We start from the raw sequence: 27,775 nt of genomic DNA, 5'->3' as shown, positions 1-27,775 counted from the left end.
GAAAATTTGAGGGCATTTGATCAAAGTGTTCCTGAGATATGTAAATAACGATACTAAATTCCACCCCTTGTTGCAAGGTGGAAATCTTGCAGGTGAGCAAAAAATTCATAACTAAATACAAAACTATTCAAAATTGAAGGGTTTCAGCACTTTACTATGAATGCAAAAAATGGGAGGAATTTTTCAGTGAAATATATTAATCTCTTTCATGAGAACTAGCTACTTTCAGAGCAAAAATCCGCCCCTTTTTATGCAATGTCATTGCTCCTATCCAAAACGGGTGAAAACCTCCATTGCTACACATTTTGGATTAAAATATGGCCGTGATGTCAAAACTGTGGATAGAATAAAATATAAAACTGGGGAACAAAACTTCACCTAACAAAGTTTTCGTGAGAAGATTTTCATGTGTCCCACGCTGCTTCATGGGCCTGGTTCTACCCCACATTAAAATCGGTTGTGAAGGCATCCGATCAGGCCTTATGAGCCTGATTCAAAGCCCACTGAAGTCAGTGGAAAAACTTCAATGGGCTTTGGATCAGACATGAAGTGACCCATCAGTGCCGAGCAGCATGGCGCAATGAACTATTCAGTGATAATGAGAAATGACAAATTCTCGCCTGTTCAGCTAATGTTTGACTTTGGGGGGATTTCACACGATGATCTTACAAGTGAGGAAAATTGGAGGCCCTGACCTTTAAAGGCAGTTCAATGGGAAGAAAGGTAATAGAGTATGGCATATCTTGCCCAGAAGAGACGGAGTGATCCGACATGCCCATCTATAACACAGCCTAACGGGATACCATAATTAAGAAACCAGATAGGATAGAGGGTAAAGAGTAAAGTGGGATTATCTATCTAATCTTTCTCTTGAAAATGGCTAGGATAAATGGTAAAAAGTAAAGTGGAATTTGCTATTATATTATCTATCTTATCTAATCTATCTAAGGTTTTATACTGCTGCTTATCATCTTAGTATGAGAGCTCCTTCCATGTAAAACCAATAGCAATAGCCAAGTCCCTAGTGGATTTCATGGAGTCTCTAGTTCTCTTCGTTTTTCAAGGTACGATCTTTGCTTGGGGTAGAGTTGTGATTCTTATAGATTTTTATTAATGTCCCTGAATTTTTTTTTTGTTGGGGATTCTGTGGTGGCGGGGGTATCAGTGTTGTGTGATTCTTATGGGGGAAAGGTCTTTTCACAGGTGAAAGTTTTTGCCTAATCTCCACTGGAAGCTTATTCCATAACTGGATTCTCTCCCCCGGCTGGTTTCTGTGACCACTCACTGAAAGATTAATAGCGTTTATCTCAGAGCAGTGTGTTTTACCACCATCCTTCCTAGGAAGCCAGAACAGGAACTGCTAGGTTGTATCAGACCCATGGTCCATCTAGTCTAGTGGCTGGTGTCTTGTCTCTGACAGTGTCTGGTATCAGATTCTCCAAAAGTAGAGCTGATTGGGAAAATGTTGTCCCCTCCACCCTGCTACCATGGAAAATTTTGACTTTGACCAAAAGCACAAAATTTTTTTGCCCCCAAAAAAGTGCCTCATGGCAGTTAGAGTTCAGTTGTCTCAGATTCTGATTCTCGTACATATGTTAGGCTCCCTGGTCAAATTACATCTCCCTTTATGATCCACAGTCTCACCACAGTACATTATGAGGAGTCCCATAGCTGCAGTGCATCATGGGAGATGAAGTCTGGCTGGAGAGATTCTGGCCCATAGAAGAGAATGAGGGCATGAGGAAACTGAACTACAACTCCCATTATGCAACATAGGTTGTCTCTGAGTCAAAATATTTTGGTTTTCAGTAGAAAACCAAAGATTTTTCACTTTTCAGGCATTTGGGTTTTTTTTTATGAAACATAATTTTTTTCCACAGAATGCAGATACTTCTTGCAAAATGTTTGATTTAATCAAACCCTAATTTTCTATCAGAAAACTTTTTCTTTATGGAAAAGCTTCAACCTGCCATACTTCAGAGGCAAATGGAGGAACCCCTGGATTAGGCATTTATAAAATGACCAGCCACAGAGACTGTCTTTCTAACCCCCTCTAGTTTGAGGTTGGCTTGTACCAGAGAAAGAGTTGTGGGGGCCACCTGAAGACAGAAAAGAGTTAAAAAGTGAGAAAATTGTATTTCAGCAGAAGGAAGAGTCTGGAAGTAGAACTGAGAGGCTGAATTTTTCTGAGTGAATTATCCATTCTTACTGTTTGTGAATAGGTCACACAATTCTTGAGTCTGTTCATTATCCAGTCCTCCCCCACATGTCCAGCCCATCTTGACTGGCCTCATTTAAAGCATATTTCTGCTCAAGCACCTACGTAAGGGGAATACTAATATTTCTTCTTGAGAAAAGGAAGGGAGACAGAAAAAAAGAAGCATATGCGATAGATGTTGGTTAAGCTAATTAATGCGCAGGAAGGTGCTCTGATACCGTGGTGATGGACATGGAATAAGAACCTGAAAAGAACATCAACAACATACACCCCACATCCACACCTGTCACACCTCTTCACAATTTTGAACCTCGCAGTAAATATATGGGAACAAAAAAATGGCATAAAATATTTCAAAGCACTTAATAAAAATGCAAAGACAGATTATTTAGCTTACAAGCTAGAAGATCCCATCAGTTAAAAAGGAAATAAGAAAATGCAAATGTAAGCTTAGTTTCAAACATTGTCAATTGATCCCTTGTGTCACAAAGAGTATTTATAATTCATCCAGGTATTTCTTGCTGAAGAAAGTTAATCCTGCTATTTTCCCTTAGCATTTCTGTGTTCCTCTCTCTCTCTCTCAGAAAATTATCCAGGTTATTTCCAACATAAACATATACAGACTGCCAGTTTTGTGGTTTTAAGATTTCTCCCACTGCTAACGTGACTCTTTTTTATCTATTCTATAGCGTGATAACTTAGAACCTGCAATTGAAGAAGTATTTTAATTAAAGAAAAAAATCTTTAACGTAGCAGCATAATTCTAAGATATTGGTCTGTGCTGCGTAGAATTTAATATCTCTCTGTGTTAGAAATTACAATGCATTGACATACAGAAATTCAGTGGTTGCTGTGCATTAGAAATAAGGTCAGAGGAGAAAGTGCTCTGAATACTATCGGTTTTTGCTACAATCTTTTACTGAGTCTTTAGTTTGTGTAAATATATCACCCAAAGGAGATGTTTGAGTCTCTCTCTCTAGATTTTTCTCTTAGGACATGTAGGAAGCAATGGAACAGAAGGACTTTCTTCACCCAAAAGTTATATGCAGGGAGCTTTTTCTTCCGGATCTTCATGGTGGAAGGGTTGTCTTGTGGTTTAGGTACTAGACTGTGATTCAGAAGATCTGAGGTCCATTCCTGGCACTGTCACAGACTTCCCGTGTGATATGGAGGAAGTCACTGAATCTTTCTGTGCCCCAGTTCTCTGCCTCCTGCTTGTCTGATCTGTTCCTTTCACCCATCCCTTTGTCTATCTTGTCTCTTCAAGCTTGTACATTCCTCAGGCCAAGGACACTTAGTATGCGTTTGTCGAGTTCCTAGCACAGCAGAGCTCCCATGTTGGCTGAGGTCTCTGGGCACTTCTGCACTGTAAATAATTCTGGAGAGTAACAGGGCTCTCCAGGGTATGTAGGAGGACATGGTCTCTTCAAAAAACAAACACAGCGGGCGCTATCCCCAGCTAGTGTAAATTGGTCTAGCTCCATTGCAGTCAGTTTTTCCAGCAGCTGAGGACTTGGCCCACACTTTTCATGCAAGTAACCTGCAAATTAGTGCCACTGCCCTGGAAGAAGTTGATGCAAATGCACTGTCTTAAATGTGCAAAACAATGCAAATGCTTGTGGGGAGGGATAGCTCAGTGGCTTGAGCATTGGCCTGCTTAAACCCACTGTTGTGAGTTCAATCCTTGAAGGGGCCACTTAGGGATCTGGGGCAAAATCAGTACTTGGTCCTGCTAGTGAAGGCAGGGGGCTGGACTCAATGACCTTTCAAGGTCCCTTCCAGTTCTAGGAGATGGGATATCTCCATTAATTTATTATGGGATTGGAACCACCTTCCCATCCAAGGGAAATGATGGAAGCATTGGATAAAGCACTAGAAAATATAATGGGGGGAATAGTCCAGCTACTTCAGAGGAAGTTTCAAGAACTCTCTTAGTGCACAATTATGTAATAATCTGCCCATAAGAGAATGATTCTTTCTAAATTAGAGGTTGGTTTAATATCATGGAGTATAAATTCAGTTCTGGCAGGCAGATTCACCACCCTACACCAATACCCATTATCTCTAGGCTAAAGTACATCTTATTAAAATCTAGCCACCGAACTAAATGCCCTGCAAAGCTCATTGTGATGGTGGATAGACCCCATATTGATGAGGAAGGCACTAGAGAAGCGCTACGTGTGGGGCTACCTCCACCTCTCTGGCCCTGTCAATCATGTATGGTAGGGAGAAAGCATTTAAAAAGGAGGAAAGTGCAGTCAGCTAGAGGCAGAAATCACCCTGAGCAGGAAATGTCTGGAGTGATTCTGAAGCTGCAAGGGGAACTCCCATCCAGGAGATCTCCACCCTGATTCCATGGGGAATGCAGTGAACTCCAAGGGTACGTCTGACAGAGCCATCCCAATTCAGTTCTCCTATCGAAAGGACTCCTAGAAAACCATGATGTAGACATCCCTGAAGTAAGAAGGTACTGGTGGTCTTTTCCTCTTTGAATTGGCTCTGGGAAATAGTTACAGAAAAATGACTAAGAAACTGAGACCTGAACATAAGCCACCCAGTGTAGATGACGTACTGAAGACCTGTCTTAACAGAGAAGCCTTCTTTATCACTCACCTTGCCACTGGCCCTGAACTAGGTCCCGAGATTCCAACAACAGAAATACCCAGTGCCACCAAGTTGGGGTAGATGCTAAGGGCTGAACAAAAGACCCATATAGATCAGCTGATGCAGGCATTCCCTCAGGTCTTCTCTGCCCTTCCTGGACGTACTCACCTAACTTACTATCACAATGAGACCGACCGCAGTCAGACAGTGGGAGAGTCTCCTCGGCTCTTACCCAAGAGGATGTGGGTTGATCTCAAAAGCAGGCCTGACTATCAACCCGGCTAAGTGCAAATTTGGAAACAATAAAACCATGTACCTGGGATATACGGTGGGACATGGACATATACGCCCACTTGTAGACAAGGTGCAGGTCGTGACCACCATTCAATATGACCAAAAAGCAAGTTAGACAGTTTTTAGGATTGGTCAGATACTTCAGTTAAGCTTTTTGCCTAAATTTGCCACCATCGCAGCCCCCATTATGGACCTGACAAGAGATGAGAAACTATGGAAAGTGCAGTGGTCAGACAATTGTGATACAGCCATTAAAATGTTGAAAGAGACTTTGTGTCATGATCTGGTGCTCTTCAATCTGGACTTCTCAAAGGAATTTATACTGCAGACAGCCTCATTGGAAGTGGGACTTGGGCTGGTACTCTCCCAGACCTTTCAGGGAGAGGAACACCCCATATTGCAGTCAAGTCAAAAGCTATTTCCACATGAAAGAGCCTACTCAGTAATAGAAAAGGAAGCCCGGGGCAGGATGTGGGCCATAGATGCCCAACACTATTACCTTTTTGGGAACCCCCTTTTGCTGGTTACAGATCATGCACCCTGCTGATGGCTACACACAACGAAGGACACGAACGCGAGGACCATGCTGGTACCTAGCCTTACAATCATACAATTCCAGATGCTTCAACAGGCAGGGCAGGCTTATACTAATGTCAATTTATTTTCTCTGAGTGCAGATGCTACAACAGACCAGGAAACAAGCCCACCACTCTCCTCTATAGAAAACCACGGCTTGAACCAAAAACTGACAAATAATTTCAAATGCTGTATAGATTTCACAAAGAATAGTCAATTGGCAGTAAATATATCCGCACCTTTAAATGACAAAACCTAGGCCTCTTAGAATGCATTCGTACCTCCTGAAGCCTCCAATTCATAAAACAGAACACCATCTATATTTATGAGGAGTAATTCATATCAATTCATAATTATCTCGTGTAAAATTCATTCTCTCTGTGTTCCAGTCAAGTACAATATTCTAAGGCAAAATGAAATGGCCATAATAATAAAAAAAAAAGCATTCATAATAATCACACAGCATAGATTGCCCTGTGTAAACAATCTCCAGTGCCTGGAGTAAGATTGCAACTCCTGTTCTTAATAGGCCACGAGGTTTACAGGCGAGGTACCATTCAGATGAGAATGCTGTCTACTTGTAGCTTTGAGTTACACGTCGCTTCATAGGTAAAGGTGACTCTTGCAGATTGTTGAGTTGTGAAGCTGGCTCTGAAATTTTCTTCAGGTTGAGTTCATGGGTTCCATTGCTGTTTGATATTTATCTGCCTCTTCTCTATCCAAGTCATGGAGCTGCCCCTTGAGCTACAGGCAGTGAAACTAGACTCTGTATTAGCAAAGTGATTTGAGAATACGCAGCAACGTTTGTAGCCACAATCAGTTTTTCCAAGTGTTGGTTAGGGTTACACTATGCTGCACAAGTGACCTACTGAGGGTCGAATTCCTTATATGGATGGCCACCAGAATGCTGTTATTCTGCAGCTCCTTTCATTGGAAGAACTCAGCATGCTATACAAATATGAATGAATCCACAACACTGGCCAGAAGTAGGTAGTGCTTATTTTTCCCAGATTGCAAATGGGGAAACTGAGCCAAAGTGCATTTAAGGCCAACGTTTTCAAAAGTGGCTTTGGATGTCTCAATTTTAAATTGCCCAACTTGAGACATCTCAAAGAATACCTGATTTTCAGACATAGATGAGTGCACAGCCTCTGAAAATAAGGCACCCTTTAATACTACCAAGCTCTTCTGTAGTGCTTTACAAAGGAGGCCAGTATTATTATTCCCAGTTTACAGATGGGAAAACTGAGGTACAGAGCGGTGACATGACTTCCAAAGGGTCACCAGCAGAGAGAAAAATAGAAACCAGCTCTTCTCAGTCCCCGTGTAGCGTGCTAGCCACTTGGCCATACTGCCTTTCTTTAATTTGTCTCACGAAAAAGCTGACTAGGCTGTTAATCTCTGGGAACAGTGTGGACTTTCCAGAAGACTGGAAGAAAGGAATGTTGTGCTAGTATTAAAAAAGGGTAAAAAGGATGGCCCAGGTAATTATAGGGCTGTCAATCTAACATGGATCTCAGGCAAGATAATGGAGAAGTTCATATGGGAATCGGTTTAATAAATAATTAAAGGAGGTTAATAAAATTAATGCCAATCAACAGAGGCTTATGGAAAATGGATGCTGTCAAACTAACTGTGATGTGGCATTCACCCCACACTGGCCGGTAAAGGGTTAATGAAGCTCTAGGGAGGGTGTGCAGGAGACAGCCAATTAGAAAGGGGGCTGTGAAGAGCAGCCAGTCAGAGCCAGGCAGGCCCATAGAAGAAGGGCTGCAGGTTCAGTAGCTGGCTGGCTGGAGGACAGGCTGCCTTACAGGTGGAAGAAAGCCAGAAACCTGGACAGAGCAGTGCTGCTAGCAGGGACAGGGGGGCTAGGGAATTGCTACTGGCTGGTAGCTGCAGGCTGAGGTCCTGAGACAAGGCTGAAGAAGCTACTAGGAGTGCAGGGGAAGTAGCCCAGGGAAATAAACTGACAGTTGGGGCTGGGGAATGCAGCATAGGGTCCCTGGGCTGGGACCCGGAGTAGTGGGTGGGCCTGGGTTCCCCCACCATCCCCAGTCACCACTGAGGAAGTGACTGGACCATCGGACTGCAGTACTGTCCCCTGGAAGGGAGGGACACAGAGTGAGGCACAGCTAGAGGGCTGTGTCCTGAAGAGGACACCGTAGTCCTTGGAATGACACAGATCCAGGAGCAGAAGTGACAGCGGAGAGACTCCACAAGACAAAGGCACACTGGCTAGCAGAGCTTATCCCCGGGACAGCTAGCAGGAGGCGCTAGTGTGGTGCATGAACCCCGACACGCTAACTTGATTTTTTTTGAGGAGATTATCCTTATCAACCAAACTTATAACAGTGTTGATGTAAATATACTTAGACTTCTGAAAAATGTTTGACTGGTACCACACAACAGTTTGATTACTTAGTGTTGAAAATCTTGGTCTAAGTGACTAGCTCAGTGTCACCTAATGAGTCAGTGGCTGAGATGAGAATGTAATAATAATACCAAGCTCTTGTATAATGCCTTTAATCCACAGATCTCAAAGTGCTTTACAAAAAGAAGTCAGTATCATCATCATTAGAACCCAGGAGTCTTAATTTCCATGATCACCCAGATCAAACTCTGTCCCAGTTATACCCCTGCCATGGACAGACTAGCAGTTAACTACAGTTACTCAAATAATACAGAGTGCTGTGCAAATATTTTCCGAAATGAAAGTGATGATTTGGTTTCCCATTATTTAAGGGGTTTCATTCTCTGTTGTTTAAGAATCCAGGCAGCTGCACAGAATTTATGAAACTGTTTGCCAAGTTCAACAGGGTAGAGATAAATTCTGTGTGGACTAGTCTCTCTGTAACTCATCCACCCGTGGCATGGGGTAGGCATCAAAGCAAGAGATGGCGTTCACTTTGCGAAAGTCGATGCAAAACCTAACCGAGCTGTCTGGCTTGGGGACCAGCACTATGGGACTCCGCCACTTGCTCTTCGATTCTTCCACTGCCCCCAGGGCTAGCATTGATTCCAACTCCTTCCGCATGGTTTCCCAAATCTTCTTGGGGAGCGGGCGGTGGTTCTCCCTCACCTTTTGGCCGGGGATGGTGGTGACTGGTCACCGATATTCTTCCTGGTTGAGTCGACAATACTGTGGGGAAAGTTGCTACTACCTGCCGTACCTGTTCTTGCTGGGTAGGGTTGAGTTCTCGGCCCATGGCTACCGAGCTTGACTCCTTGTACTTGCCGGCTAATGGCCCAAGTTCAGATTCCAGGGGGTATGGGGCAATCATGAAGCCCTCTTGGTCCTTTCATTCTTTCAGAAGGTTTACGTGATATATTCGTGTGTTCCTTCACCATCCGGACACCTGGATCTCATAATCAACGGGCCCCACCCGCCGGACCACCTCGAACGGTCTCTGCCATTTGGCTAATAGTTTAGACTCGGAGGAGGGCAGTAACAGCAGAACTTGGTGCCCCGGCTCAAGGTTCCTCATCTTCGTCCCCTGATTATACTGGACCTCTTGGCTGTGCTGTGCCTGTAACAGGTTCTCCCTGGCCAGGGTGCCCAGTTCCCAAAGCCACTCCCGCAAATGGAGGATATACTGGACCGAACTTCTGACCTGGGTCTCTTGTTCCTCCCAGGTTTCTCTCAAGAGGGCTAAGATCCCCCGGGATTGTCTCCCCTAGAGGAGCTCAAATGGGGAGAACCCGGTGGAAGCTTGTGGCACCTCTCGTATAGCGAAGAGGAGTGCTGGCAGGAACTTGTCCCACTGGCGAGGGTCGTCCCCCACGAATTTCCGTGGCATCGCCTTCAGGGTCCCGTTAAAACGTTCCACCAACCCGTCCGTCTGGGAATGGTAGACCAAGGTCTTGAGGGCACGGATGTTCAATAGTCAGCAGAGCTCTGCCATCAACCTGGAAATTACAGGAGATCCCCCTGATCCGTCAATATCTCTCATGGCAACCCCACGTGGGAAAATATCTCTAAGAGCTCATTGGCGCTGACGGGGGCCGAGGCTGTTCGTAATGGTACTGCCTCAGGGTAGCGACTCTCATAGTCCACCACGACCAGGATGTGTCTATGGCCCGAGCTACTTTTCTCCAGGGGCCCCACCAGGTCGAGGCCAATCCTCTCAAAAGGAATGCCAATCACTGGTAGAGGTACCAGGGAGGCCCTTGGTATCCCCTTCGGGCTGGACTTCTGGCACTCCGAGCAAGAGGCACAGTAATCCTGGACCTCTTGATGTATGTCTGGCCAGAAAAACTGTTGGGCTACTCTTAGTAAGGTTTTTTCTTGCCCAAATGTCCCGCCCAGGGGATTGCATGGGCCAGGCAGAGTAGTCCTCTTTGGAACCTACATGGGACCAACAATTGGTGCACCTCGGTTCTCATCTCTGGCTCCTGGGCCACTGGATAAAACAAGTAAGATCGAGTAATAAACTTACACTGGTGAGGCTTCTGACCAGGGCAAGATGGTATAATTCTGGGGTGCCAGGCTGGGGGACTGGGAGATTTGCTGGTGCCTTTCTCTGTGTGATTTGTGAGTTTTTCAGGGAGCAGTCATGCAATCTAGCTGGGTGTGGGGCTCCACGTGCTGTTGTAATAAGGGATAACAGTGCCTGGAGGGGTTTGATGCTTGTCACTAGCAAAACATTGTGAGAGACAGCCCAGGCTGGAGAGTTAAGGGGGCCCAGCGGTACCCCAATTCCACGTTGTACCCCGGGGATCTCATCACACAGGCCCTTTATTTGTAATGCACATTCACACCAATAATTTGATCACCTCTACTGCCAGCTCAGCCTAATGTCATTTTAAAAATGCTATGTGGGCTATTAACCGTAAAAGACAAGGCACTGGACTGGGAGTGAGGAGACCAGATTCTATTCCCAGCTTCACCACTGAGCTGCTGTGTGACCATGGGAAGCCACGTCACCTCTCTGTGCCTCCCACCCTTTGCCTGTCTTGTCTATTTGGCCTGTAAGTTCTGCAGGGCAAGGGCTCCCTCACCACATCCGCACAGAGCCTAGCACAAGAGGGGCCTGGTATTTGTTCAGTTTGTGGGTGCTACTCTAATACAAGCAGATAATAGTAATAATAATAATCTTCCTTTGTCTTCATTCTCCTCATTTGTTTATTGTCTCATTCCCTCTCTTCATTCAGTCATTAGAAGCTGAAATGCCCATAGGTTGCATTAGCGTTACTCTCAGCAATGTAATTTCTTTGCTTTCATCCTCCCTTAAATGCACACAGACCTGCTACAAAGTTATTGTGGCAATTTTCTCCATGTTTCTCTGGCACTTGGAGCTGCTGTTGCTGTGAGTGGCTAATCCCCTTTCTCTTTGTTGGCATTTTGTTTGTGTTGTCTTTGGGTTCCCAGCTGTTTTCATTCTATGCTAATAGGAGGTTGGAATCTGCGTGCCAGCGATACATTTCTTGTTGCTTGGTCTTTTCTAAGGATGTTTTCTCTTGACATATACACAATTAGTCATTGCTGATGCACTTATCGCACATAAAACATGTCTGGGATTAGTGGAAGCATTGTTTTTTTCCCCCTCCCTTCTCCATATTAATTTAATGTTGATATTAAAGCCCGTCAGCTGCACTGTGCATCCCATCAGTTGGATGTACATTTTCCTAGTCGTTAGGGCTGTAACCTATGTAGGTATTTACTTGGCTGCCATCACTGCAGTAGCACTACACTCCTATGAGGTGGGTAGTACCACTATTCCCATATTACAGATGGGGAATAGAAGCCAAAAGGGGCCAGATTCTGCTAGTCCGATTCGCTTTGAATAGTACTATACCCCATGAGCACTCTTGATGAAGTCAGTGGAACCACTCACTAAATAACACTGCTATCCAATGTGAAGAGAGGTGCCAGGATTGGCCTGGGAAGATTGACTTGATGAAGGTGAGACAGGAAGTATATGGTAGAGCCAAGGTCGTCTGAGTCCCAATTTGAAGGCTTCAATGTGAAACCATCCTTCTTCCTATTGGGTCCTGTCACTACAGGTCTATCCCCTGCCCTTTTCTGTTTTTTTTTTTTTTTTTTTGGTCCAGTCTGTACCAGATACTGGCTCAAATCAAAATGTCCGAGACCAATAGCCCAGAAATTTGGGGAAGCTTGGATCCTGCTCTGAATTTAGCAGCTTGGCTGTTATCCTTACAATGGGCCATAATCCTGGAACTGAACATCCCTGATGTTTGGGAATGCTGGGATCCAAGCTCAGTTTCATCTCTAGTGCATTTTCTTTAGTGCCATTTGCCCTCGGGATTCTCTGCCTGTCTAGATCTCCCTCTTTTTAATCACTAAAATGTTCTGAACTGTAGGAGCCAAGCAAGAATCATCAGCTTAATTAACTGCCTGCCAACTTATGTCAGGGTAGGTATGCACAAAGAGATATATACCCTGTGATGGTCTTCTTTAAAATCTTCTAAGAAGTTCCATCTTAGGACAGGGGTGGGTGTGTGGAGGGGGGTAATCAGATCATTTTATTAGTGTCTGTTTCTAATGCTCTAAGATTCTTAAACCGAGCTAGTTGAATATTCTTTGTCAAATAGGTTATTTAGGAAGGTGCTCAAATGCTCTAGCATTGGGGTCTATATAGGTGGAGAGACAGGAACTAAGAATGAAAGGATGATAATGTAGCCATGTATTCGGTATGTGCTGTACCAAGAGGAAGGGAAACATGGGTCTGAGCACAGAGCCGATTTACAAATTCGGGTGAACTAATAGTGAGAGCAGATAAGAGACTAAATAAAAAAACCAGGCCAGATCCTCAACTGGTGTTAATGTGGATTTACATAAGCTGAAGATCAGGTTCACAGAGTATGAGAGAGTGTTGCACTGGGGTAGCAAATATTTCCGATGCTTAGCATGCTTGGAATCCTCCCTCGCCCTCTCCTAAAGTCAGAACATACAATTCAGCTCAGCTATAAGTGGGTGCACGTTTACTGGCATCCGCAGAGTTGTAGTCACTTATACCAGCACTGAATCTGGTTCCGAGCCTTGCAGCTCTGTCTCCTGGTCTGGCTGACCTTGCAAAAAACCCTAATCCTGACGATAGAAAGCATTTTATTGCAGAATTGGGAGCAATTTTTGTTTCATTTTCAGACTGAATCCAGCTTGGTCTGGGAGTGGCAATTGCATATCACCTCTCACCCTGAGTGCAGCAGCTCAGAGCTAACAGCTGTTTTACTCGGGGGTTGGAACCTGGCCTTCAGCAAACACGTTTGAAGCTCATAATGTAGATTATTCTCTTGGCTCCAATTTTCACACCCATCTGCTAGAATGGCAAGGCTCCCACTCAGAAGGTGGTATTATTTATTCAGGCACAAGTGCCAAGCAAAGTGAGCGTAAGATGGGCAGAAGGTGTATACCAGTGGGTCTCTTCTGCTGCCTATCTATGCTAAGGTAGTATGTCACCTATAGGTGGCCAGATGAACCAAAGGATCCCATTCTCTATCTTTTCAAAACCCAAACTCAAATGATCGATATTTTGGAGTTTTAGCTAAAGGAACAAAATTTGAGGTTGTGGAGAGGCTGGTAAAAGGCTCTGTTTTTAATCAATTTCCACTCAGAATGAGTTGATATTCAGAGGAGTGCATTCTGGGAGAAGGAGCTTTCACTGCCAAAAGGATACATAAAATTCCAATATATATTTCAAAAACCTCTTAAAGCCGGAACAGGATGCTAAAATACAGACGGTCTTGTGGGTCAACCAGCATGAAGGCAAGTTCTTTGCACACTCTGGCATCAGGGAGTCAAACCCAAAAGGGTGCACATAGGCCAGGACCTGTGTGTGCGTGTGTGTGTGTGCGCGTGCGTGCACACACACATATCCCATCTTCTTGGAGCATCCCATGCTCACAATCTGTGTGAGACTCATTTAACTGAATGGAACATTCAATGAAACTGAAAGGCAGAAAGTTGAAAACTGCCCAAGAGGAAATGCTCTTTCACACAATGCAAAATTAGACTGTGGAACTCATTGCCACAAGACATTGCTGAAGCCAAGAGTTTAACAAAATTCAGTGAAGGAGTGGATATGTACATGAAGAACCAGAATAGCCTGAATTTTAATAGTAAATATAAAAGAGACAGAGAGGATTTCGGAAAGGTAGAAATACTTCTAATTTAGTCTTAAGCCATCTTGAATTATTAGATGGTTTGATTAGACCTATTTGGGGTAGGAGGGTAGAATTTGCCTCCTGTGGTGTTGTACCAGCATCTGTTGGTGGCCCCTAGGGCCGCATGGGAAATCGGCTTCCCATCCCATGAGAATTTTTGAAATTTTGAAAAAATTTCCCATCCAAAATTGGGACAAAACATTGAAATGGCAAAGATGTTTATAATCTGACAAACCAAAACAGCAGCAAAAATTATTTTGTCAATTGAAACATTTCATTTTGATAATTTTGAAATGTTTCATTTTTGATTTAGACCTTGAATCCCATTTAAATTTTTGTCTAAATTTTCTAAAATTAAAAAAAAAAAAAGATTTCTAGCCAAAAAACAGAAACTGTCCAGATCATAGGTGACAAATTTCAAAAAACAAATTTCCAAATTTTTTCAAGTGGGGAGATTTGTCACTCGTGACCCTCAGGAACATATTCAGTTTTGATGAATCAGCATCTTTAGATGAAAAATGGGTTGTCGAAAACTTCCTGACCAGCTGCACTGGCCACTATTGGTGAAAAGATACTGGCTGAGATGCCCCTGGGGTCTGATTCAGTTTGGCAGTTTGGTTTTCCTGTGGATCCGTTACAAAAAACGCAGGCTCGAAACATATGCTGGGAAACCATTTTTGAGTTTTCAAAAAGCACTTCTATTGAAACAAAAAGAAAAGTCAATGGCTTCAAAGGGTGACTTGCTCTAAGAGAACTAAAGAAAAAATATTGTTACAGTGACAGTAATATTAGCTGCCACCAACAAAATCAATCAATGAAAGCACTTTGGAGAGTTAAAAAGCCAAATGAGTGAATAAGCTTTTTCCAGGGCCGGCTCCAGCATTTCTGCCACCCCAAGCAAAAAAAAAAAAAAAAAAGTCGCGATCGGCGGCGGCAATTGGGGGGCGGGGGAAGCCGCGATCGGCGGTGGCAGTTCAGTGGCAGGTCCTTCGCTCCTAGAGGGAGTGAGGGACCTGCCGCCCCCGAATTGCCGCAGGTGCCGCCCCTCTCCCTTGGCCGCTCCAAGCACCTGCTTGTTAAACCCTGGCTTTTTCCCTACATTCAATATTCCCTTGTATAGAATATTAATACTCAGACTAAAATCTCCTCCGGACTATAGAATTCTTTTTGTTTTTGTTTTCTCAGCAGTCTCTCTCTTACTCCTAGTAAATTCATTTATTTGTTCAAAATTGCAGTATGTTGCCAGTGTTTTCTGATGCACTGAGAGTCTCAATATTGCTCCCACTCTACAGATTGATTCTTGTCTCCAGCTGTAAACTCTCACAGACTAGACCTGTATTCTGTATCCTGTCATGATCTGCATGTGTTTGCTAGACTACTAAAACGCAGCTGGTCCCCCTCTTTCCCTTTCAGGACAAACCCAGATTTTGCCCTGAGGTTGATAGTAAGGATTCAGCCTGCTGGGAAACTTCGATCCATGCATTCCTCACCTCCAAGCTGGATTGCTGCAATTCACCAGTGCATCTGAAGCTGAATGTAAAGATGACGCACAGGCTCCAGCTAGTACAGAGTGCGGCTTCGCCAGGGCTTATGCCTCTGTGAGCACATCAGGCCTGGGGCTCATCCTTCTCTGGCTCCTGGTCAGCTTCTGATGCCAGATGAAAGGTTTGGGCTCAATTTTGAAAGCAATGAATAGATCAAGCCCTGGCTACGTCAAAGACTGAGCCAATCTGTGAGCCACCATGACTGCTGAGTTCCTCTGGGACAATGCAGATCACAAACCCCAGGCCGAATAATCTGAGAGCTGGAGACAAAACATTCTTTGTTGAAAGGATTCAGCTACGGAGCAAACTTTCAGAGGGGATCAGGCAAATGCCGAGTCTGACCATCTTTAGGAAATACTGCAAAACCTTCCACTTTGAAAAAGCCTTTCCATTATAAGGATGACACTCACATCATTGGCACCCCCTTCTGCTCCTAAACCCTTAATAACCACAAACAAAAACCAAACGATCACAAAAGCCACCCCCACCAACACCCTACTACAAGCAGAGAAAAGTGAAAAGTGCCAGAGATTCCAGAAAGGCTACTAGAGATCCCGCTCTTGCTATCATATTATAAGGAAGGTGCTTAGCTTTGACGTGATGGTGAACAGTATGAAGCCCTAAGACGGAGAGATGTTTAAACTCGTATTCAAGAACTGTGTGTGTTTCTGCTTTGGGGGGGAGGTTAGGGATACTGCTGTGGGTACAAGACTGGGCATACAGATTGCCAACTGCATAGCAATGATATGACTCCAGTATTGTCTTCACTATTACAACTCTCTTCGCTACAGGTGCCTGTTTGTCCTATTCTGGCACGTGCTGAATGCTGCTGGATGAAGGTGGACTGCATGCATAAAGAAGTATGACTGCTTCCCATTTATATTAGGATCCAGTGCAAAATCAACCTAGCCTGTCTCAAACCTTTCCTTGGACCTGCTCCAGCCACCTCACCAAATTTACCTCTCTGCTCTACCCTTGGCGCCTCCCACATGACTGGCAATTAGCGCATAGAATGGAGGCTTTGCTGACCAATACAGCTGCCCACTGGTCTCGGACCAGACTGGACAGTGAACACAGATGGTGATGGCTTTCAGTCACTGCAGACTAGCACCAAGGTGGGATTGGAACCATGACTTATACACAAAGAGCTTTGGATTCCACAGTCACTCCACTGTGCCGTCCCACAAAGATGCATCACGCTTAGCATGAAAAGAAATCCTGGCTTTTACAGATGATGTGACTGCCTTAACTTTGCTTAAACATCAGCTTTGGGTGAGCATGTGGCATTTATAATTTAAAAAATCAGCCAGAGGACTAACAAATGTCAATCTTTTTCTCTTGTAGGCATCTGGGGATGGAGGGAAGTGACTGGACTGGGGCACATTACACTCTGGCATTCTTCCCTTTCTAACCTCAGCCAGCAAACATTGAATATCAAGTAGATCTGATTTGGGAGCACGATCATTTCATGTTATATGCCAATATGACTGTTTACATAGTTGTGAGTCGATTGATTAGGAAATAAGTGCTCTTCAAGTCGACAGTGTAAATAATGAAACTTTATTAGTGATATATGTGACACGTTTAACAATGCTAATTTTCTGAACGGCTCTGTGTAATTCACTTTGCTTTTTCGGCAGGATGTAAACAATGGAGGGAAATCTGTAATTTGATGGTACTTTTTAAAGAAAACGAAAAGATTCAAAATTTAGGAATATCTCCACAGTGTCACCTAGTGGAGAAAGAAATGAAGTAGCAGGAGAACCCATCTCAAGTATATTTTTGCAAAAGATGCCTTTATGATGATGCCCATCTTTTTTGATCATTTTTAGGATAAATTAGTGTACCTCTTTATTCGACTTATCTAGTTTAAAGGTGCACAAGAATCAGTTTCTGGAAAGGTTGAAAAAGGAAATCTTCCATTCTCTTAATTTTTGAAAATGTATCAAAAAGCAGAATCCCAGAGGATAGTGGCCAGAAACCAAAATAAGATTTCTTTAATCGTCCCCTATGCTCACATCTCAACAGATTTATATCAGTAAATCTTGATGTTTAATTTCAGTATTAAAAGGACACTGACACTTTCAGATTAAAAATCCTATTTTAAAAACAAACAAACAAACAAAAACTTCACCTGTTACAAAAATCATCTTAGAATGATTATTACGACCAAAAGAATTGAAAGACTCTATTTGATTTCCCACTGTCGCCAGCTGTCCTGATTTCATCCCAAATCATCATTCTTGGTTTTGCTCAAAGCCTCAGCTCCTGGAGTCATATGATTATGAGAGAATCTCAGCATTCATTGAAACATACTTCATGTTTGCAGGAGAAAGCTTGAAAAATCAACACAGAAAGGTTAAAAAAAACCCTAGATCACAAGTAAAAGGACACCCTAAAACAATAAATAAATAAACAGCCCCATGCTTTTTAAGCCAATCGTGTGATTTTTTTTTTTTAAATCAGTTTGACTAATAACTTTTGAACACATGAGGTTGCCAATCCCAATGTCCTTTCATTCTCTTGGTCCTTAGCAGTAATATTGGTAACTCTATTGACCTCCATTATCGAGGATTCATACTGGTAGAAGTGAGAACTATATTTATTCCACTATTTTTTTTTATTATTATTTTCATTTCACTCAGCTTGGAACATTAAAAAAAAAGTAGAGTTTCACTTTCCTTTGCAACTAGTTTCTAGTTGGTGTCACACTCCGGTTCTCCTTCATTAGCGTAATACTGCAACGATTGAGTTGCATATGTTATGGAGAAATGTTGATTAGTTTAAAAAAAGAAGAGATTGCCATTGGAATTAGAAATGTTTTTAAAAAATCAAGCTTAGCTATGCTAAAACTTATTTTACACTGTCTATATTTGGGCCAAATATGACATGACAATGTCCCTTTAAATAATACAAACCATCAAGCAGTGTACAATGAAAAAACTTAAAGCATCAAGACAAATTCTGTTAGCAGAGGTAAAGAGGAATTAAGCAGGATGGGGAGAAAATATGTTTTTTTCAGGTGTGACAGGAAATTAATGTAGAAGTAGAACAATTTTTCTGTCTCATATCGCTCAGGTTGCAAAGGAGAAGGCTCTCACAGCAACAGAAGATTGATTGTGAGCAGGGATAGGGTGTTTCAAAAAACCTATTGTGTTTGTACAAGGGGAGAACTACACTTAAGTCGCTTCTCTTGTGATGCAGGCTCTGCCCTTGCCCCTCTGGGTGGGTAGCAATTGCAGACTTGCGAAGTGCTGCTAGCTAGCAAGTACCACGGTGTGTCTGCTCAGGAATGCTAATGGAAGAGGGACTGGTTTAGACAGAGTGCTCCATTTGGAGCTCTCCGCAAATGCACCTCTGAGCTGCTACTTGCAGTTAGGGGGCAGACCTAGGGCTGGTAAAGGACGGGTGCCACAAGGAGTAGTCCTGCAGCTCCATCAGGGCTAGCTTTGCCATTGAAGCATTGATGCAGCTAGAATCCTTCTGCTGCTTGGGGTAGGCACATTTGTTGCCAGTAGCAACCCCTGGTTCCTGCTGTCAGTGACCACCACATCCCAGCGAATCGGGTAAATAGCATGAAAAGCCGCAGTAATACAGAGCCCAGCAGAGGAGAGTTGGGAAGGGACTGGTCTGCCGCTGGTACTCAGCTGACCCAGGGAGGTTGTATACACTGTTGAAAAGAACCCCATTAACTAGCCCTGGTGCCTTGTTATGAATTAGAGCAAGCAGGCAGAACTAGCAGTCTGAAGGTAATAGGACGAGAACAGTCATTTCAGCTGGCCTCTTTGAAGGGAAACCCAATGTGCTGCAGAAAGGCGGATTCGCTGGGAAGGCCAGACACAGACTGGTTGATATGGGAGGAGCAGGAAGCATCCAGGAGGAACCTTTAATGCTCTAAGGGAAGGTCTACACTGCAATTAGACACCCGCAGCTGGCCCGTGCCAGCTAGGCTGACCAGATAGCAAGTGAGAAAAATCAGGACACTTTTTTTCCAGGTGATGGGGTGGGATATAATTGTGTATAGAAGACAAAGCCCCTAATGTTGGAACAGCCCCGATCATATCAGGATGTCTAGTCACGCTAGTGCCAGCTGACTTGGGCTTCTGGGACTAGCCTAAGAGGCTGTTGAAATGCGGTGTAGACATTCACGCTAGGGCTGCCGTCCAAGCTCTGGGACCCTCCCACCTCACAGGGTCCAAGAGCCCAGGCTCCAGCCCGAGCCCGAATGTCTACATCTTAGTTAAACAGCCCCTTAGCCCAAGGCCCATGAGCCCGAGTCAGCTGACACAGGACAGCCGCGGGTGTCTAACTGCAGTGTAGACAGACCCTAAATGCCTTCGCTGTTCAGTGAAGCTAAACTTCAGGGGAAGGTCATAAAACAGGATAATCAATCACATGGGAATTTGTCTCTTTGGTGAGGGCCTCAGGAGTGTCATGACACATGGAATATGAGTCTGTTTCAAGGAGGCAGCATTTATTAAAGAAATACAGCTACCCACATCAGAGCACACAAACAGGCTTCCACACAGCTTGAGTTCCAGCTTAATCTACTTTTTTTTTTTACCAGGGACCACACCCTTTTTTGGAACTTTATGGAGCACATGGAGACATCTAGTGGCAGGACAATACACTGCAAGTAAATATATAATTACAAGAAGCAGCAGGAATTGGCAGAGTAATGATACCTACCAAAGGAGATGGATAAGCAGGTCAAGCTTGGATTTAACTAATTGGAGGTAAATTCAAGGCGAGACCTTTAGTGTTGAACAATGCAGGATTGGGGCACATACCCCAAAAGGAGGTTGTACAATGCCTCCTAAGCACTCAATCCACTAGTAAGTCTGCTACAGGTGCCCCTGTGTGGCAGATTTACAGAGGCTCCAAGCGGAGAATATTTGCTCAACCTGTAGCGGCTTGTGATTTTTTGCACAGGAGGTTCCCCAGGTTCAACTCCTGGTGTGTCAGCTAAAATGGCGGCTGTCACATACATACCTGGATTAGCATTGACTAATTTATAGTGGAAGGACACTAACAGGCCACATCTACAGCTTGGGTGAGCAGTGGCCATTAATTAAAAGCAAAGCCTCCTGTTGCCAGTGACTTGACTTGACCAAGTCTTGATCTGTGCAGCCAGGAGGAGGAGGATAGTGGGCAGGCATGGTTCCAGGCACACCCATCATGGGATCCCACCTCATAGCCCATGACTTGGGTTCCTTAAGGAGCCATATCAGTAGTTTCTGACTCTGCTACTAAAGTTCTGTCTAGAATCATAGAATATCATGGTTGGAAGGGACCTCAGGAGGTCTTCTAGTTCAACCCCCTGCTCAAAATAGGGCCAATCCCCAAACAGATTTTTGCCCCAATCCCTAAGTGGTCCCCTCAAGGATTGAACTCACAACGCTAGGTTTAGCAGGCCTATGCTCAAACCACTGAGCTATCCCTTCCCCTCTTTAAAAAATAAACTAAGCCCCTCCATTATGGAGGCAATTTTCTTTTCATTTAGCTTAACTTCTGCGGAAATTATGTGCTGCTTCTCTGTGAGGAAAAAAATTACAACAAAAAACAAAACAAAATGAAAAGAAAAACCAACCACACGCACACAGCCCTCTTCCATTGATCTCTTGTAGACTCCTGCATTTGCCTTTTATGTGAAAAGAAGAAAGTATTTCCCAGTGTCCCTACAGAGAAATTGCAGTCACCCACGTCTGAGAAGGGATCCCAATTAAACCCACAGTTCTCTTTGCAAAGCAGAAGCTGACTTTCTGTGCAAGTCACTGTTCTATGTACATGGGTGTCTGTCTTAGCAAGGCCAACACCAAGCATTCAAAAATTGTGAGATTGCCTACCCTACCCAAAATCACAAGCTTGGCTTAAACAACTTGATGAGATTTAAAAATACATATACGCACACTTTCCAATTTTTTAAAATTTGCCTTCTGATGTTTGAGCCCTTTTCGGCACCTATGAGCTAGAAATTTACTATTTTTAATGAAAAACAAATCACGACTTGCTCACATAATCACGACTCCAGGAGTTAGGGATTTAAGAAAAACATCGAGTATCATAAGACTTGCAAAAAATCGTGACGGGGTGCCGTCTCTTCCAGCTAGCCATATCATTCGCTTGCTTCTCAGGTTGTCTCGGCATGAGTTGCTACATTTTCTTGTGATTCTAGGCACCAGAAAAAAAAAAATTAACTTGTGCCTGGAATGAAAAAGAGAAGACGGTAAATGGTAGCCCGGGATGACATTGATGCCTAGCTGTGAGACACAACTCCATTTGTTTAAAAATAGAAATAAAGATCCTGATACGGAGAAAGTCAAGGGCTGAGGACACTCCCATTGCAAATGTGATTGCAACTGTCCAAATGCCTATTGGTGAAAGTCATTTGCAAATTATACATACACACACGCCTATATCACATACGTGCTGGTGATATCTATTTGAGCATAGATTCATAGATTCTAGGACTGGAAGGGACCTCGGGAGGTCATTGAGTCCAGTCCCCTGCCCGCAGGGCAGGACCAAATACTGTCTAGACCATCCCTGATAGACATTTATCTAACCTACTCTTAAATATCTCCAGAGATGGAGATTCCACAACCTCCCTAAGCAATTTATTCCAGTGTTTAACCACCCTGACAGTTAGGAACTTTTTTCTAATGTCCAACCTAGACCTCCCTTGCTGCAGTTTAAGCCCATTGCTTCTTGTTCTATCCTTAGAGGCTAAGGTGAACAAGTTTTCTCCCTCCTCCTTATGACACCCTTTTAGATACCTGAAAACTGCTATCATGTCCCCTCTCAGTCTTCTCTTTTCCAAACTAAACAAATCCAATTCTTTCAGCCTTTCTTCTTAGGTCATGTTCTCAAGACCTTTAATCATTCTTGTTGCTCTTCTCTGGACCCTTTCCAATTTCTCCACAGCAGTTGCGCTTATCCAACATTTGCCTTCCAGGGTCGCTATGTTCATGTTGTGAAGATGTTTATATCTGTGACAAACTGGTCAGCTGTCCTTGTTGCTGAAAAGGCCAATCGTTTCTCTGCGGCTGAGGCAAAAATGATCAATGTAACCTTGCAAAAGGGCCATTCTATTATGCTACATGTTGACGGCAAATGGAAAATGGGGGCCTGGATGACAAATTACTAAGTGTGTTTATCAAGGAATGCTGCTAAATGGCCAGTGATCACGTGGCCACCAAAAGCTTCAGTGGCGCAATAAGATCACCAATGACTGATAGAGAGAGAATATCCAACCAGGTCACGTTAAGGACCTAACTAGAGATCGAACCAGGTGGCGTTTGCTCTGCAAGGAGGCTACATCCCTTGGGATTTGCCACAATGATGTGACTTATCCTGTATATTTAACCATCTCAAGTGCACTCTTCCCCCTAATTCCTCTTCCCAATGTCCGAGAACCAATCCCAGAGCAGCTTTAAACGGACACCATTCTTTTTTAAATCTACCTGTTAGAGAAATGTTTCCAGGCTGCCTCCTTCTCTGAAATTGCACCCCCTCAGGGCCAAGGTTGGGTTAGTGATCTGATTTAAAGTGTACAGTAATTCTATAGCGCTAACAACTGAAGTTTTATGCCATAGGAAAAGAGAAATTCTTAGCTTCCCATTGGGATCAAAAACAATTACTTGGAGCCCTGGAAGGTCTTGCAACATCTGATGTTAAAGGTGTGATAACTCTGCTGTAGAAAAAGACCATTTTAAGTCATACTTAGAGGTGTTTCCAGTTTATTAGGTGTTTTTTTTTATTCCCTATACAGTTGGGCTCATGGGAACTAAGACATCTGCAGGTGAAAAGATACAAAAAATAGTCCCAATACAATTTTTTTTACATCACTCCCAAATATTTCTAAATTCATTCTTTTTTTTTTTAAACGTGGTTTACACATAATACATGATGGCATGGTGGGGCATAAATGCTGCTGGCCACAAACTCTGAATATCTAAAAACAAACATGCTACTCTGAATCTTGTGTTGTCTAACTTTGTAAGTGTAGGCGTGGGCTTGACATATACAACTAGATGTGGGTGAGGCCACATTCCTCAATAAGCATGACTGGAGAGGTAAATGGACCAGTCCGCTAGAAACTGGATGTCTGCAGTAACTAAGAAAAGGGGGAACACCCTGGTACCGTTTACAGTGGACAAGATCACAATGGACCAGATAAGCCTGGAATGTAAGATGAGGTAAAGAGTAGATCGTGCACGGACAGAGTATGCCGTTCTTACAAGGTAACCAAACCAATCGTGAAGCATGTGATGTAATGTATAGTAGTGAAATGTGTGTGTAAATGTACATAAAGGAAGAGGTTGTCTGTGTAACTTGGGGTTTGTGATGTACCCTGCGTCCACCCACTGCAGTTGAGTCTGGTCAACTCAGCATAGCTTTGCTGTATGCCAAATAAAGACACCTGAGAGATGAAAACTGGAGATGAACTGAGTGGAAGAAGACTTGGAAGGAACCCCCACACTAAACATGCAAATCCTCACCAACTTTCTTTCTCAGCACTAGTATGGCATCCATCACCATGCTCTTTGAGTGCCTATTACTCCAGGGCAAGGAAGAGTAAAATGCCTTTCTCTTTCATGTTACTATCACAGAACTAAGAGCCAGATCCAGAATCCATGGGTCTCTTTCCATTGACTTTCATATGCTTCCATATGAGTGTCAAATATAAAGGGCCTATTCATTTCAATGGGTCTTGGTGCCCCATCTTCTCCTGAGACTAGCCAGGGCAAAACTGTGGGAATGTGAGCTAGACATATGCCATGGAGGAGCAGTCTCCTTAAACTGAATCAGTTTACTTTGCTCATTTGGTTTACAAACATGGATATGAGAAGAGACATGTTAACCTAGGGGTTACATCTCTTTAATTACTCCAGTGTATATGAGAAAAGGAGTCTGCCTGATAAATATTTCATCAGCCCCTGTAATAAAATTTTGATTCTGTTTGCACAATTAATCTATATTGCGTTGATCCGTACCTTTTGGGTTTCAATAATTTAGCAAAATCTATTAGTTGTCCCTCCCCCCCCACTTCTAACTAGCTCAGGACGGAGGAGAAATTCACATTTGTGGAACAGTGATCAAATTTTCATTCGGTGCCATCGCTTTTAATTCAGTTATTTACGCATCACAGCATAACCTCTCTGATTTCTTTTTTTCAAACATTAAATTACTTTAAATACCTGGCCTCGTTTGGAAGGAAACCTTGCAGAAACCTTATGCTTTTGGAACCACTGTCTGCAAAAGAACTAATTAGCCGAAGGAGACATCCTTGAAAGAATAGCGTGCTAAAAAGCATCCCAGAATGCTCTAAAAGGAAGGGCAAGACATTCATATTTCACAAGTATGGGTCAGCCTAATTAATGAAGCCAAAAGCTTGTGTCCAAAGTAAGAATTGGAGAGAAAGACAGAGAGATTGGCTAGGGAAAGTACAGGTGCTGAGACGGATTCTTGCGTTTGCTGCTCTGCAGTGTGAAAAAGGAGAAAGTGCCAAGGTGGCCTTATTGTGTGATACCTTAATTTAGTATTTCTGTACAAGTGTAGTTTTAAATCAGCAGGGTTTCCTGTTTGTAAGAAAAAGGGAGCTGGCTGAAAAGGTTTCCATCAGATCTTTTTTCAATGGAAAACAGGCTTTTTGATGAAAAATATCCTAGTAGATAGGACACTAGACTGGGACTCGCACAATATGGGTTCTATTCCTGGCTGTGTTAGTGGCCTGCTGGCTGATCTAGGACAGGGATTCTCAAACTTCATTGCACTGTGACCCCCCTCTGACAACCAAGTTACTACATGACCCAAGGACCTTGGATGGGGAGAGAGGGGCCCACAGCCGGAGCCCCGCCACCTTGGGTGGGGGTGGAACTCGGGCTTCAGCTTCAGGCCTGAGTCCCAGCAAGTCTTATGCTGACCCTGTCAACCCCATTAAAATAGGATCACGACCCACTTTGGGGTCCTGACCCATAGATTGAGAACTGCTGATGTAGGAGGAGCCACATCATCGCCCTGTGCCTCAGTTTCCCCATCTGTAAAATGGGGATAATGATACTTCCCTCCTTGTGAAGTGCTCTGAGATCTACTGATAAAAAAAGTTATATAGTAGCCAGGTTATTATTTTATTTTATTATGAAATCTAATTAAATAGCTTAGTTATACTAAGTTGATTGTTGGAAAACCAAAAACTGTGAAATGTTTCAGGTTTTGGTAGTTTTCAGCTAAAAATGTTCATTTTCTCAAGTATCATCCCCCCCACCCAAAGAAACATTTTTTTCTGGTGGGTGTTTAAGAAAAAATGAAAACTTCCACTGAATATTTTGACAAAATAGTAAAAGATTTTCAGTTTCACCAAAGTTTTCCATGAGGAAAAAAACCCATATTCTGACCAGCTCCAGTTATAAATCAATGAAACTTTACTGAAACAAGCAAAGTTGAGAACTGGTTATTCCTTTTTAAATGTCACCAAAATGTATTGTTTTTCCATGGGTGGAAATTGTTGTCACAGGAGGCTGACGGGCCATAAAGATCTCATGGGCTCATTGGAAACGCTGTAGAGTGTCACAACTTGATTACTATTATGTGTGTGTATATACTCAGAGCAGTCACTGTGCTCAGTGTTTTCCAGACAAAGCAATGATCCCATCCCCAAGGACCTTCCAGTCTAAGGAGCCCATCCTGCTCCCATTCAACTCAAGGGTAAAATTCCCATTGACATCAATGGGAGTGCAACGGTAGCCATTGGGATTACAGGTATCCTCGGGGCCTGATCCTGAAAGGTATCACAGATTTTAAGGCAAAAAGGAGTCATTATAATAATTTTGTCTGACCTCCAGCACACTACTGGCCATAGATTTCACCCAGTGAAAACACGGGAGTTGCAGGGAGCCTGCAGCACACCTTAGAATCAGGCCCTAACTCAGACCACGTCATAGGCGCCGACTCTGTGGGTGCTCCAGCCCCAAAGCACCCACAGTGAAAAATTGGTGGGTGCTCAGCACCCACCGGCAGCTCCCCACCTTCCTGCCCAGCTCACCTCCGCTCTGCCTCCTCCCCTGAGCATGCCACGTGCCCACTTTTTCCCCCTAGTCCCAGAGGGGGCAGAGTTGGGGTGGGGACTTTGGGGAAGGGTTTGGAATGGGAGTAGGGCAGGAACAGGGAAAGGGTGCAGTCAGGGCCGGGGACGTGGGGTACGAGCCTCCACCAGCGCCGGGGAAAGTTGGCGCCTATGGACCACGTAGTTTAGATGCACCATACATGGGATAAAGGTTCATCCCAGAGCAGTTGAACATTAATTTTAGGATGGTACTTGGATTATACCAGGAAGTCTTCACTAATGACCTTTACTAAAAACAGTGATCTGGGAAAAACAAAACAAAACAAAACAATGTTGTTTTGGAGGCACAGGAGGAGAAAAGGGCATTAACATTTTTGATCTGGTTCCAAGGAAATGATTTGACCATGGAAAGATTGAGGGATACTTTGCATATACAAACAGAAACCCATAATGCTTCTTTCTATGAGCATACTGGGCACTGATTTTACATCACTGACCTCGACTCTTTTATCAAGGAAGCAGACTGTCTGGTGGCATTTTAAATCACTATTTACATGTTAAAGCCCATTTACTCGGAAGAAGCTATGATTAGCTTGGCCTTCTAAAACGCACTGCTGAAGACATGGCAATTCCCTTAAGCAGTATTTCATTTTCCCTCCTTAAAATTCTTCAGGTGACTTGAATGCTGGTGAAAGGTGGTGGACTGACAACCCTGGCACGTGGAGATTACAGAATTGATATAGAACGGGCATGGCGGGAGAAGGATTTGCTCTACTGTCCAGGGAAAATTCCCCACTCTGGCACTTTGAGTGCAGAAGGTGGGGGCCTGCAAGAATTCTAAAAATTAATACTGGCCACTCCAGGCTTGTATTAAACTCCCAAGGTTTCAGCTTTTCTCTGACTTAGGCTTGATAAACGCTGCCACCACCCAAGTGAAAAAAATGCTTCTTGCAAATCCTGGAAAAACTCACTTGGGAAGTTTTCCCTGAAGCCCCTCGGCTTTTTCACCTCTCAGGGAAGCCGAGAAAGAAAACAAAGAAAAGTGAAGCCCAGGTGTTGCCACCAGCTAATTGAAAAACATATATACAGACCTTTTAAGACACAAAACCAATCAGGATTTTTAAAAAGGTAAATTTTATTAAAAAAGAAGGAAGAAAGGAAAGACATCTGGAAAATCAGGCTATTGCTAGATTTTATAAAGCAGTTGAAAAGGGGTTAAACACCAGGAATGGCTCCGTGGGGTCCAGTTTCATGTTACAAAAGAAAACAAAAATACCTGCGCTTAGCACAGAGGAAATCCACAAGCCAAAATAAAGAAATAAACCTGATCGCATCTATCTAAACGTTCCC

Source organism: Trachemys scripta, chromosome 7 (genome assembly GCF_013100865.1).
Source record: "Trachemys scripta elegans isolate TJP31775 chromosome 7, CAS_Tse_1.0, whole genome shotgun sequence".
Taxonomy (NCBI): Eukaryota; Metazoa; Chordata; order Testudines; family Emydidae; genus Trachemys; species Trachemys scripta.
Note: the sequence above shows the minus strand (reverse complement) of the source record.